The sequence below is a fragment of the Mustela erminea genome, chromosome 2 (assembly GCF_009829155.1).
Source record: "Mustela erminea isolate mMusErm1 chromosome 2, mMusErm1.Pri, whole genome shotgun sequence".
NCBI classification, from domain to species: Eukaryota; Metazoa; Chordata; class Mammalia; order Carnivora; family Mustelidae; genus Mustela; species Mustela erminea.
The window spans coordinates 114,338,314-114,350,485 of record NC_045615.1 but is presented as its reverse complement, the minus strand read 5'-3'; the positions used below and the strand labels follow the sequence as shown (position 1 = coordinate 114,350,485).

The 12,172-nt window shown below is 37.7% G+C and overlaps 1 protein-coding gene across 3 annotated transcripts in view; it reads left to right on the top strand.

Moving 5' to 3' along the window:
- The window catches only part of KCNIP4 (potassium voltage-gated channel interacting protein 4), a 1,139,639-nt gene that overhangs the window by 232,014 nt on the left and 895,453 nt on the right, over positions 1–12,172 (top strand). The gene's annotated exons all lie outside the window — the stretch shown is intronic.

Genomic DNA, 12,172 nt, shown 5'->3' with positions numbered 1-12,172 from the left:
GAAAGAAAGAAATGCCCTTAAATCCTACACAACAGCAGCTGTCCCTGGTTATTGTGCTGTGAGTCCCAGAGCAAGCATTTATGGAAATGAATCTGTGTTTCAGCAGCAAAATAAAATGGAGATTCTAGGCAGACCTCATGAGAAAGTAATGGGGAGAGTTTATCTGGGGAGTAGGCTACATGAGAGACGTCTCAGGAGCTATAGTAGAATAAAAATCCATATGAGCTCATAGACCATGGGTAAGTCTTCAAAATGTGCCCCAGTGCTTATGAAATAATTAATACTTTGCTAAAGGAAAAAATGATTTAAAAATATGGAAAATGTACTTCTCAGACTGATGAATCACTGGGGCAAGAATTTTTTTCAGTTTCACTGACACACAAGGAGTTAACCTACAGCACCAACAGTAGACCTAACCCAGTAAAATAAATAAACACTGCTCAGTTTGTTAAGCTCTGTCTTGTAAAATTCCTCAAATGATGTATGTAGGCTCATATATAAAATTACATTATCCATTAAAATTGTTTCAGCATGGTAAAGATGGCATTGTTCAATAATATCTGTTATTATTTTTCTAAACAATTATATTAACTTTTGCTTTGAATATTTTTAAACCTAGGGTTTATCTGTTATAGATTTAATGACTACCCTAAATAGAAAATGGGGAGATTCAGGGTTCTAACCCAAATGACTGACTCCCGTGGATCTTTCAGTCTTCATAGGAAGTAGAGTGGTGGGTTATCACATTCCACCATGCTTTGGAGCATGTGTTGTAGGGTCAGGCAAAGCAGAATAGATTTAAGATGGGATTAGTTCATACCCCCCTGAATTTAGGAGAGTTAGTCTTTCTCAGTTTCAGTTTCTCCATCCTTTTTGGATGACAGAAAGGCCTACCTAAAATGTCTCTTTCAAAGATTAGATAACTCAACAAAATTTTTCACAATGACGCCCTGACCATAAAGCATATTCAGTAAATAGATACCATTGTCATTTTGCAGGCGTAGAACCTCTAAAGGAGGTTCACATTGTAGATTCATTATTTTTCCTTTTGTCTATGTGTTACTTTTTTCAAAAGCAGTATAAAAATACCTCAAGGAATTCAAGTAAAAAAATGGCCTAAATTACTCATCACTTAATGAGATTAATGTTTTTCTTTAATCTATGCATATTTCTCATAGAAATATAATTTTCATAAATTTCATAGTTTTATATATTAGAAGTCAGCATTATGTCACAAAAGCTTATGTTTTGTTCAGTTTCCTTTTTCTTATACCATTTGTTCTCTCCCCCGATGAACTGGGTTATCATTCTTTGCTCAGGAGAGATGCACAGGTAGAGAACATAGTTTTATTTAAAAAAATTAGGACTATACACATGTTTTAGTAACTTGTTTTCTCACTTACCAGTGTGTAGAAGGCATGCCTCTCATGCACACACCTCTAGAAATAAAGGCTCCACATCCTAAGGGTGTGTGCATAGGGTTGTTCATGCAGTATTGTTTGTGGTTTCTGGACAACTGAAAACATCCTAAGTACTTGTTGGTGGAAGGGTGAGGAATGGACAAAAGCATGTCCATATTCTGGACCAGTATGTGGCTATTTAAAATAGACATAGAAAGAGCTCCTTTTGTAGATATTTATACTTTTTTTTGAGTTGGAAAAGAAGGCGGGAGTTATTGAATCCAATGCCCTCATTTTACAGATGGGAAATGGACCCCTATAGCCATCTGACCAACGTTGGTCCTTGAAAGATCCAGAATGCAGGCCTGACTTAGTCCGCTCATCCCATGGCCTCCCACTCCTGACATGTCGGCTCTGAAGTTCACAGTGGGTGGATGGTCAGCTATGGAGGGGTCTGAATATGCGTTTGCAAGCGTGCAAGGGAGGCTTTTAGTATTACTAGGGAGGCTTTTAGTATGAGTTGGGCAGTGGGAGTTTAATAGTGCATTTACCGTACTGGTGAGCATATAACATGAAAACTGCATTCCGTGGTTTTCAGTTATAGGGCATAGTGTCACCCGTTGTCATGCATTTGTTCCCTGACTGATTTTCCTGGAGAAGGTCAGAGCCCCACATTACTTTGCTCTGCCCCACTGTGGCAGGATCCTGAATATTTAATCACATTGCTCTGATGAGACGGGCGTATGGTGGCAGCTTCCAGGGGAGCCCGTGCAGTGTGCTCCTCCTCAGACTGCTGTTTGGAAATGAATCCTTCAGGCATGCTCAAGGACATGCAGAAGGTTCAGAGGAGTCAAAGACTTTCTTTTCCTCCGGCTAGTCAAAACTGAAACTAGGATTGTGATGCAAAGTCTGAAAGAAGCATTTTCAGCGTGATCTCATATTTTGCTTGATGTTAAGTCAAGGCAAGAGTATATAGTTCAAAGAGGATGGTGGCAATATTTCATGAGTGTTACGTTGCTTTGTTTTCCGTAGTGACGTGCTCACTGAATCTGAAATTGGACTGTCCCTGCAGCTCCAGTGGTTGTCATGCTCAGTTGTAGGTGATTATTATCTCTAGGACTAGGATAAGCATTGCTTTTTAGGCATTTGACCATGGCCATAGTTTGGTTATAAAAGCATCCATGGAAACTTAAGCAGGAACTTTGCAAAAGCAATTATTCACACTAAAAAGAATCACAATCTGTTGTAAGCTAGTACTGAGTAATTATGTTTCTGTGGTCACCGAATGCCATTGCTTCTCATATTTTTAGCTGTTTATGTAAGGGAGGAACTCCTTTTTGTTGTCGTTGTTGAACAAATCAAGAATATTTCAGTAGTCACCATTATTTCTTATAGTCTTTAGATTAGGTTTTTATTTACTTGTGTTTGATTTTAAACTCGTCTTTGACTGTTTAAAATTTGCATCTTTTGAAAAACCTACCTATTTTATGACAAGTAGTGTAAGGCAGTTCAGTCTTGAATGAAAAGTAGGGCAAAGCCATTTATAACTGAGACCGTGTGACAAGAGCCTTGTAGGTCACCTCTCTCTCCATCAGGGGTTCCAACCATATTCAGCTATAACTGTCACTTCTACACAGATGGCCTCTAAGTGTGACCTTCAATCTTGACCTTTGTACTGAATGCTAGATCAGCATTTCTAAATGCCCAGTATGTACCCTAACATCATCTGAAAACTACTTCCTGACATCTGCCTGGTAAGTGATAGAAACTCAGGTAAGACTGTCCTAAATCAGCCCAGCATTTGTTTATGTTAGTTGGGGAATTCAGAAAGGCTAACATATTTATTACTTCCTCCCAGTTTTTTCAATTATATGTTGCCCTTCATTTAGTTACTCCAGACCTCAAACTGTCTTTTCTGACATCTCACTTTGCAAGAGAAGGAGGCAGAAAGTCCTGTGGCCCTCCCTTACAAAACAAACCAGACCAGCCAACCTCACTGGTTGGAGTTTGGTTGACTCATAATTATATTAACCAAATCGTTAATATGCTAATCAAAATAGAAAGGCTGATCTTCCAGGTGGTGGATATTAAAGAGGGCACAGATTGCATGAAGCACTGGGTTTGGTGCAAAAACAATGAATACTGTTACGCTGAAAAGAAATTTAAAAAAAAAAAAAAAAGAAGAAGAAAGGCTGATCTTCCAAAAATGTGGTAGAGGAGGAAAGAAAAGTCATGTGCTGGATGCTAAAGTTTGAATCATGGATGTGACCTGTTTTTAAATACACTGGCAATTCTGGGAAAATGGTATAAAAAGGATATGTCACCAAGCCTATGTGTGCCCATTAGAGTCCAATAGACACCACAGGACTGCTTGTGGCTGATGGCTTTTCTGAAGCCAAATGAGCAACCTGATTGCTTTAAACCTTTCTATCCATTGCCTCTGATATAATCGAAAATGGAGTTTCCTTGACATTTGTGCTTTGTTTTGAAATGGAAGCCTGGGGCTGCTTTACTGAGACCACATCCTAACATCAGAGTAACTGCAGGTAGATTTCAACTGAACTGTCTGATGGATTATTGGAACCTTTATAGATCCATAATTTTATCTTCTTTAAATTTCAGTTTGCCTTTTCCTTGACTTTGCGTTCCAAAAAGGTAATTGTCTTAGATTATAAAAATTCTGCATTTTTGAGAATGCAGGAGATATTAAATTTCTAAGACTCTCTACCACATACTCCTGGATTCTGTGTCTTTATGTTGAAGGTGGGGGACCATGAAATCTGTATATTAAACAGGAATTCTGGGTGGTTCCGATGTAAATAGGCCCCAACCCCTACATTGAAGAAAACAGCGTAGGAGTGTAGATAAAAGTGATATGGATAAGTTCTAGGGATCTCAGTAAGGAAAAAATATATATATCTACATATATATGAACACTGTAAAATTGCTATATTTTGTAAGAGCTTGTTTTAATACTGTCAGTAACCACAAGAGATTGCAAGGCTGCCTCATACCCAAGTAAAATGAGTCTGAGTAAATGACTCGCTATTTAATTCTAGGACTAAATTAGAACACCAGTTCCTTACTCTATAGGCCTCGTCAAAAAGTGACAAAAATAATAATGAATCACAAAGAAAATAAGGAAAATAAGCTAATGTAAATTCTTTCAGGACACAGTTTTCAGCCTTATTCTGTGGAAGAATGGGCCTTGGGACATGCCAGGTCCTCTTTTTTTTTTTTTTTTTTTTTAAATCTGGGCATAAATCTGGGCCTTAGAAGGTGGCATCTTTCCTTCTGATGTTTGCCGTCCTTCAAAGTACCACATGCTGACACAAGAGCTCATTTCTACAATGAGCTCAGCCTTATCTCTACTTGTAAGACTCTTCAATATATTTTTATTTTCTTTTAAGGAGTATGCATTCATCTGACTCTGACTCTTGGGGCTCTCCATCAGCAAAACGCATCTGTTCCCAGCTCCCGTAACTATAATAATAAGGCTTTACATAGGGACCCAAGTGGGAGAAACCCCACTGAAGGAGCCCCCAGCTCTAGCTAGCACATATTTCCAATGGACCATTTCCCTAAAGTATATGCTTAGGTCATAAACACTTTTTACTTATCTCTGAACACTCCTGTTGGAAAAACTGTGACTCTTCCTCTTAAAAACAAAGCAAAAAAAAAAGCTAGAATTTCATCTTCTGGAAAACATTTCACTTCTTCAGCCCTCCTATTTTTCAAAAACACTTGTAATTTGTAGTAATGGATCTAGTCACATGTAAATATTTGTATTAATGATACAAGTTATTTGCTTGTTTGTTTATTTATTTGACAGATAGACAGCAAGAGAGGGAACACAAGCAGGGAGAGTGGGAGAGGGAGAGGGAGAAGCAGGTTTCCCACTGAGCGAGAAGCCTCATGTGGGACTCAATCCCAGGATCCTGGGACCATGACCTGAGCCGAAGGCATAATGATACATCATTTTTGATCAATAGTTTGGGTCTCATTGTATGAGGCCATTAAGCTATGGTAGAACACCTGAAAAATTGCATTTATCTAGATATTATCTATAATGTTGATTAGATGGTTTTTGGTTGCTTTAGACCCAGGCACACAAGAGAGAGACTTCTCGAGCCAGTAAGTTAAAGTTTGTCTTGCTTTGTATTCACAAAGCTATTTCTAAACTTGATACAAAAGAGCATGTTGGCATGTTCCTTATTTATTGAAGTAGGTGAATAGTGATGTTTCTGGAATAATAATGGACCTGGCATTGGGACATTCCTCTCTAATGGACGCTAGCTAGTCTGATATTTTATCAAGACCCACTTTCAAAACCTGTGACTTTGCCGCAAGGCTCTGCTCTGCTTCTCTCTGCAGCCCCATGGTGAGCTATTTTTAAGCTGCACATGTTTAATTTTGCAACTTGTGACAATCTGAAAAGCATAACAATGTCTATTCCCACTGAGACACACAGAACACACCAAGATCTATTGAGAGGAACAGAATTTGGGGGAAAACTCTATTGTGGCAAGTCTTCTCGGCAATCACTGAGCTCTGTCTTCCTTGAAGGAAAGCCAACCCTCTTCCCTTAATCAATCTGTCCTGCTTATTTTTCCATTTTAAGGGGCAAAAGGTGACCCAAGCATATTTAAGACTTGCTTTACTTGGACTTCTCAAAAAGATGTGGTTAAAAAAAAAAAAATCATCCAAAATGCAGTGAGGAGAAATACATCTTAAAAGAAACCTGCACTTTCATGTTCCTCAGTAACTTACTTAACAAGACTAGTGGTTGCTTGTGGAATCATCCTTCATAGAACCTTTGGTTCATACCACATGGTATGCCAGTTTGTCTTTACATTAAATTTAGCTGTAACTTTACTGCAAGAAATGTTAGCAGCCTCTGTACCATGTGCTGAAGTGCTAAGTAGTTTGTTCCTCTGTAAAACCTTTGAGCCTTTGTGAGCTGCTGTAAAGTTCACTCACATTTCTCTGTGAATGACAGTGGCATTCGACAAGCATTTCTGAAACATTAAGGACATTTGTTATTTTTGACCTTGTAACTTTGATTATTGATATTATTGGAGGTAATGATGATACTAGTCAAATTCGCTGATAATTAAGGGCATTTTTCTTTTTTATTTTCTAATACTCTGTAGCCTTTTCTATTTATTGTCTTAATTTTGTTTTGTTTTCCTAAAGATAGCTTTAGGCAACAATATTTCTCCTACACACCTCCCAACAATAAATAGATATAGGGAATGGGCTCCCCAACAAAAATCAGTGATTTGTGATTATGTTCTCTAGAGAAAGATTGGTCATGTTGAGGCTCTCGGCTTCCACATCAAAATTGAAACTTTACAGAGGGCTGATTTCAAGAAAGTTCCCCAACAGAATGAACAGCAGGATATTGACAGGCTGGGCGCCTGGGTAGCTCAGTGGGTTAAGCCGCTGCCTTCGGCTCAGGTCATGATCTCAGGGTCCTGGGATCGAGTACCGCATCGGGCTCTCTGCTGGGCAGGGAGCCTGCTTCCTCCTCTCTCTCTCTCTCTGCCTGCCTCTCTGCCTACTTGTGATCTCTCTCTGTCAAATAAATAAATAAAATCTTAAAAAAAAAAAAAAAGAATATTGACAGGCTGTCCAGGAGCTATAGAAAGATGATACCCATGCATGTACTCGAGGTGTCCACATGGCTCATGCTCGCACCTCCTTCAAATCTTTGCTTAAATGTCACCTCAGTGAAGAGTTTTCCGATGACCCTGATTTACCACCACTGCTGTCCCCTCCCTCCATTCAGCATAGCCCATTCTTGCCACATTTTATTGACTCTTTTTCCCCATTATAAGTTCCGTGAATCACTGGTTTTGTCTGTTTGGTTTACTTGTGTATATTCAGAACAGTAAATTAAAGTAAAATAGTAATGCCTAGTAGATGCTAGAATGGTCTTTATTAAAATTTTTATTTATTTAATTTTGAAGTAAACTTTTCTTTTGAGATATGTAGATGCACATGCAATTGTAAGAAATTACCCAGAGATCCCAAGGTAAAGCATCCAATTTCCTCCAGTGATAACATCTTTTGGAAACCATAATAGGATATCACAACTAGAATATTGACAATGATACAGTCAGAATAGGGAACATTTCCATCCTATTGCTCTTTAATAGCTACATCTACTTCCGTGTGTTCCCTTACTATTATCTAATCCTTGGTGTCCACTAATCTGGCCTCCCTCTATAATTTTGTCATTTCAGGAATGTTACATAAATGGAATCATGCAGTATGTAACCTTTTAAGGTAGGCTTTTTTCACTCAGCATAATTCCCTTGAGATTCATCCAAGCTGTGTATGTAAGAGGTTCATTTTACTGCTGTGTAGTATTCCATAGAACGGAAGCATCCTGGTTTGTTTGTCATTTGCCTCTTGAAGGGCATCTAGGTTGTTTCCGGTTTAGGGTATTATAAGTAGAAATACTGTAAGGATTTACATCAGAGATTTTGCCTGAGTATAGATTTTCATTTCCTTGGGGTAAATGCACAGGAGTGCAATTGCTGAGTTATATGGTTGGCATATTTTTAGAATTTTAAAGAACTATCAGAATGTTCTTCAGAATGGCTATACCATTTTTCATTTCTACCAGCAATATGTGAAAGATCCAGTTTCTCTGCCTGTTTGCCAGCCTTGTCTTAGCACTAATTTTTCATTTTACCTATTGTGGTAGATGTGCCATGATGCCACATTATAGTTCTATTTTGCATGTCAGTAGTGACTAAGGAGATTGAAAATCTTTGCACTTGCTTATATGCCCTTTGTATGGATCTTCTTCAACCTATGGTGGGTTCTATCCCATCGTAAGTTGAAAATATGGTAAGTCAAAAATGCATTTACTATATCTAACTTACTGAACATTCTAGCTTAGCCTAGCCTGCCTTAAACTTGCTCAGAGTACTTACATTAGCATTCAGTTGGTGTATAATAGTGTACCCTAGTGTACTCTTTTTAGAGTAAAGTGTTGACCGTATCATGCAGTTTATCGAACATGATATTGGACATGAGAAACAAGATGGCTCTATGGATATGGAATAGTTGTTTAAGTGTATTGGTTGCTTACAACAGTGATTGTGTGGCTAACTGGGAGCTGTGGCTGCCCAGTATCACAAGGGAGTGTTTCACTACATGTCACTGGCCCAGATCAAAGGTCAAATTTTGAAGTAGAGTTTTTGCTGGGTACAAATCACTTTGCACCATTGTAAAATCAAAGAATGGTAATTCGGGGTCCATCTCTATATCCTTTTTCCATGAAATGTCTCTGTTTGTCTTTTGTTCCTGTTCACTTGGATTTGTGCTTTTTCTGTTGAGTTCTGAAAGTTCGTCATATATTCTAGGTATTAGTCCTTTATCAGATGTGTGGTTTGCAAATATTTGTGCCCATCCCATAGCTTATCTTTTCATTTTTTCAGCAGGGTCTTTGATGAGTGAGTTTTTAAATTTGATGACATTCAACTTACCATTTTCTGCTTAAAAAAAAAAAATCTTTTACTTATTTGATAGAGAGCACAAGCAGGAAGATCAGCTGGCAGAGGGAGAGGGAGAAGCAGGCACCCCACTGAGCAGAGAGCCTGACATGATACCAGAAACCTCATATCATGACCTGGGTTGAAGGCAGACACTTCAGTCTCTGAGCCCCTCCAGGCACCCCTCATTTTCTGCTTTTTATAAATAATACCATGGGTGTGAAGTCTTAGAAATCTGGCTCAATATCTTGAAAAATTTCTCCTATTTTCCCCTTTAAACTTGTATAGTTTTACATTTAAGTATGTGATTTAGTGAGCGCTAATATTTATATAAAATATGAGACCTTGGTTAAAGTTCACTTTTTGCTTGAAGATGTGTAATTGTAGGCTTGTATTTGTTGAAGGGCTGTTTCCTTCATTGACTTGATCTTGGCATTTTTTTGTCAAAAATCACTTGTGCATAATTGCGTGGATCTATTTCTAGGCTTTCTATTCTTTTCCATTGAACTATGTGTCCATCTCTCTACCATTAGCACACAGTCTTGATTACTTAGCTATATACCTCTTGAAATCACGTAGAATGATTTCAAGACTTACCCTACTTTTCAAAATCATTTTAGCTATTCAGGTTCTTCTGTCCTTTTACACACACACACACACACACACACACACACACACAATCTTGTCTATATTTTAAAAAATCTGATTGTGATTTTGAGATTGAAATTTTTGGACTTACATTAAACCTGGAAATCAGTTTGGGGAGAATTGGCATCTTTACTAAATTGAGTCTCCCAGTATATGAACATACTATGTCTCTCCATTTATTTAAATATTTTTTTATTTTTGTATCTGAGTTTTTATCATTTTCAGAATACAAATTTTACACATTTTTTGTTAGGTTTATACCTAAATATTCATTTTTTGAGCAATTATCAATGGCATTGTTTTTAAAATTTCAGTGTCCATAGGTTTTTTTGCTAGTACAATTGATTTTTCAGTAGTATGATTCAGTGTTTAGCTAGTGTCCTATGACCTTGCTAAACTCACTAATTAATTCTAAGAGTTTTGTTGTTGTTGTTGTAGATTCCTTGGTATTTTCTCTCCTTTCCTATCTAGGCCATGCTACCATTGTGATGCTCCTCATAGGTGTTCCTTCTTCTACTCTTAAGGCCCTACAGTTCATCCTTTGTGTAGCAGATGGGATCATACAATTTTCTGAGTGCCAGGAATGACCTTCCCGCCCATATAGACTAGATCCAAACTCCTTACCCTGGCTATATGGCCCTACATACTTGTAGACTCTGTCTAGTAGCCCTGTCTGTCTATATGAAATATTCTTTTATAAGTCTCTCTGGGCTCAATATATTTCAGTGACCATTCCCTCTTTCTGTTCCTTTAGGATACTGAAATCTTTCCCAGCTTGGGGACTTTGTACAAACTTCACTTCACTTGTTGTGTTCCTACCCCTAAGCATTTCATGGTTGATCATTGGCTCCTTGTCTTTTATGAGAGAGGCCTTTCCTGACCTCTCACGTTCTATTCTACCAATCTAGTTTCATAATCTCCCTAGCTCTTACCCACATGTGATATTTTCTTTTCTTTCCTTTTTTTTTTGCTAAAATTTTTATACTGAGGTCTCAGTGCCATGAATACTATATAATATAAGTAGAAATGATGTACTGAGCACTCGTTATGTTCCACACATGGTTCTAGTGCCAGAGTGTGTCTTTCTCCATTACTGCTCTATTCCAGCCCTAGAACCACACATGGAATATGATGGATGCTCAGTACATCATTTCTACATAAATGAATGAAAGTGTTGGACTTAATGTCATCTCTGTCATATCTTATTTTACTCCTCAACAAACAAATATATTAGCTAAGTCCCCATTTTATAAATAAGAAAATGCGGCTTTAGAGTAATTAGTCCAACTATGGAACTACAATGGTGTTTCTTCTGCCTGTTTCAAACTTGACTTCACTATTCCTGCAAATATGTATGAGCAAGGACTTCAAAATTAATGTTGTTAAACTTTGTGTGTGAAATTGTTTTTATCTGAGACACTTTTAGTAGATGTTTTAAAAATTCCTAGAAAGAATGTTTCATTATCCCATTCAAATGGTTATGCTGTAGTGTCTGGGAATGAGGGAACATTCTAGAAAGAGTGAGTTACTCCTCATTCTGTTTAAGTTTATGATTCTAGGAGTACTTCTTTCTTTATTATAAAAGAACATACTGGAAAATATGGAAAATATTAGTTTCATCTAGGATTGTTACACTTGTCAGGGAAAAAAATAACAAAAAAGACTTGTCTAGGTATTTAAATACAGAGGATGCACATTCTATGTATATTAAATCTCATAGAGATAATATTTATATTTATACAAAACAAGCAGAAACAAATAAACACCCTGGGAATATAAACCAGAGCGTAGACAAATCCTAGAAACTGCCCTAGGCTCTCAAGAATAAAAACAATAAAAGCTCTGTACCTTCAAAGACGATGAGCCTATAGTTTTCTGGCTTTCATTTCACTTCCTACCTCTACAGCCTGCCTTGAATGGAAGAATACTTTGTGAAACTGCAAACTCTCCCACTTGTTCTCACCATTAATTCAAAATAAGCTGGTCGGTAGGAAGCTAGCAAGTTGCACTTTGCCTTTTAGAAATATGGAGAAACTGAGTCAGCTCTTTCTCTTAGGTTAGTGCAGGAAATTAGTTTTGGAGCTCAGTTGCCTGGAGGCAAAGTACTGGGGCTTAAGAGTTGTGGTTTCCAGGCTACTGTATTTTGAACGAGACCAATTTTTTATTTTATTTTTGTTTTTTTTTAATTTCCAAATTACTTGAACCTGGACAGTGCCGAAAACCTATCCAAATTTAGGAAACAGCTTCTTTTCCACCTCTGTGCCTATGAAATAGAATGTATTTATCTGTGACAAAACAGCCTTGACTCCATTTGTTGGTAAATCTTCATCTCTGTTTGTTTAGAATCAGGGTCAGCTCCTCAGATGTGCCTTTTTTACCGTTTAGGCTTTTTGAATCTGATTAACACTGTATCAGGGAATTGTCTGATGTCTGACCTTGAACAGCATGCTATTCTACTTCCCTTTTGGGGGGGGTAGTAAGAATCATTTTGTATAGCTTTAGACCCTGATATTCTTTCCCTGCAGGCTTGATTGCATTAGCAGTCTCTTTTTTTATTGGTGCCCAAAGGGTTTCAGCCCCAGTGACCTGTCATCTGTCCCCTCACCTGCTTACATG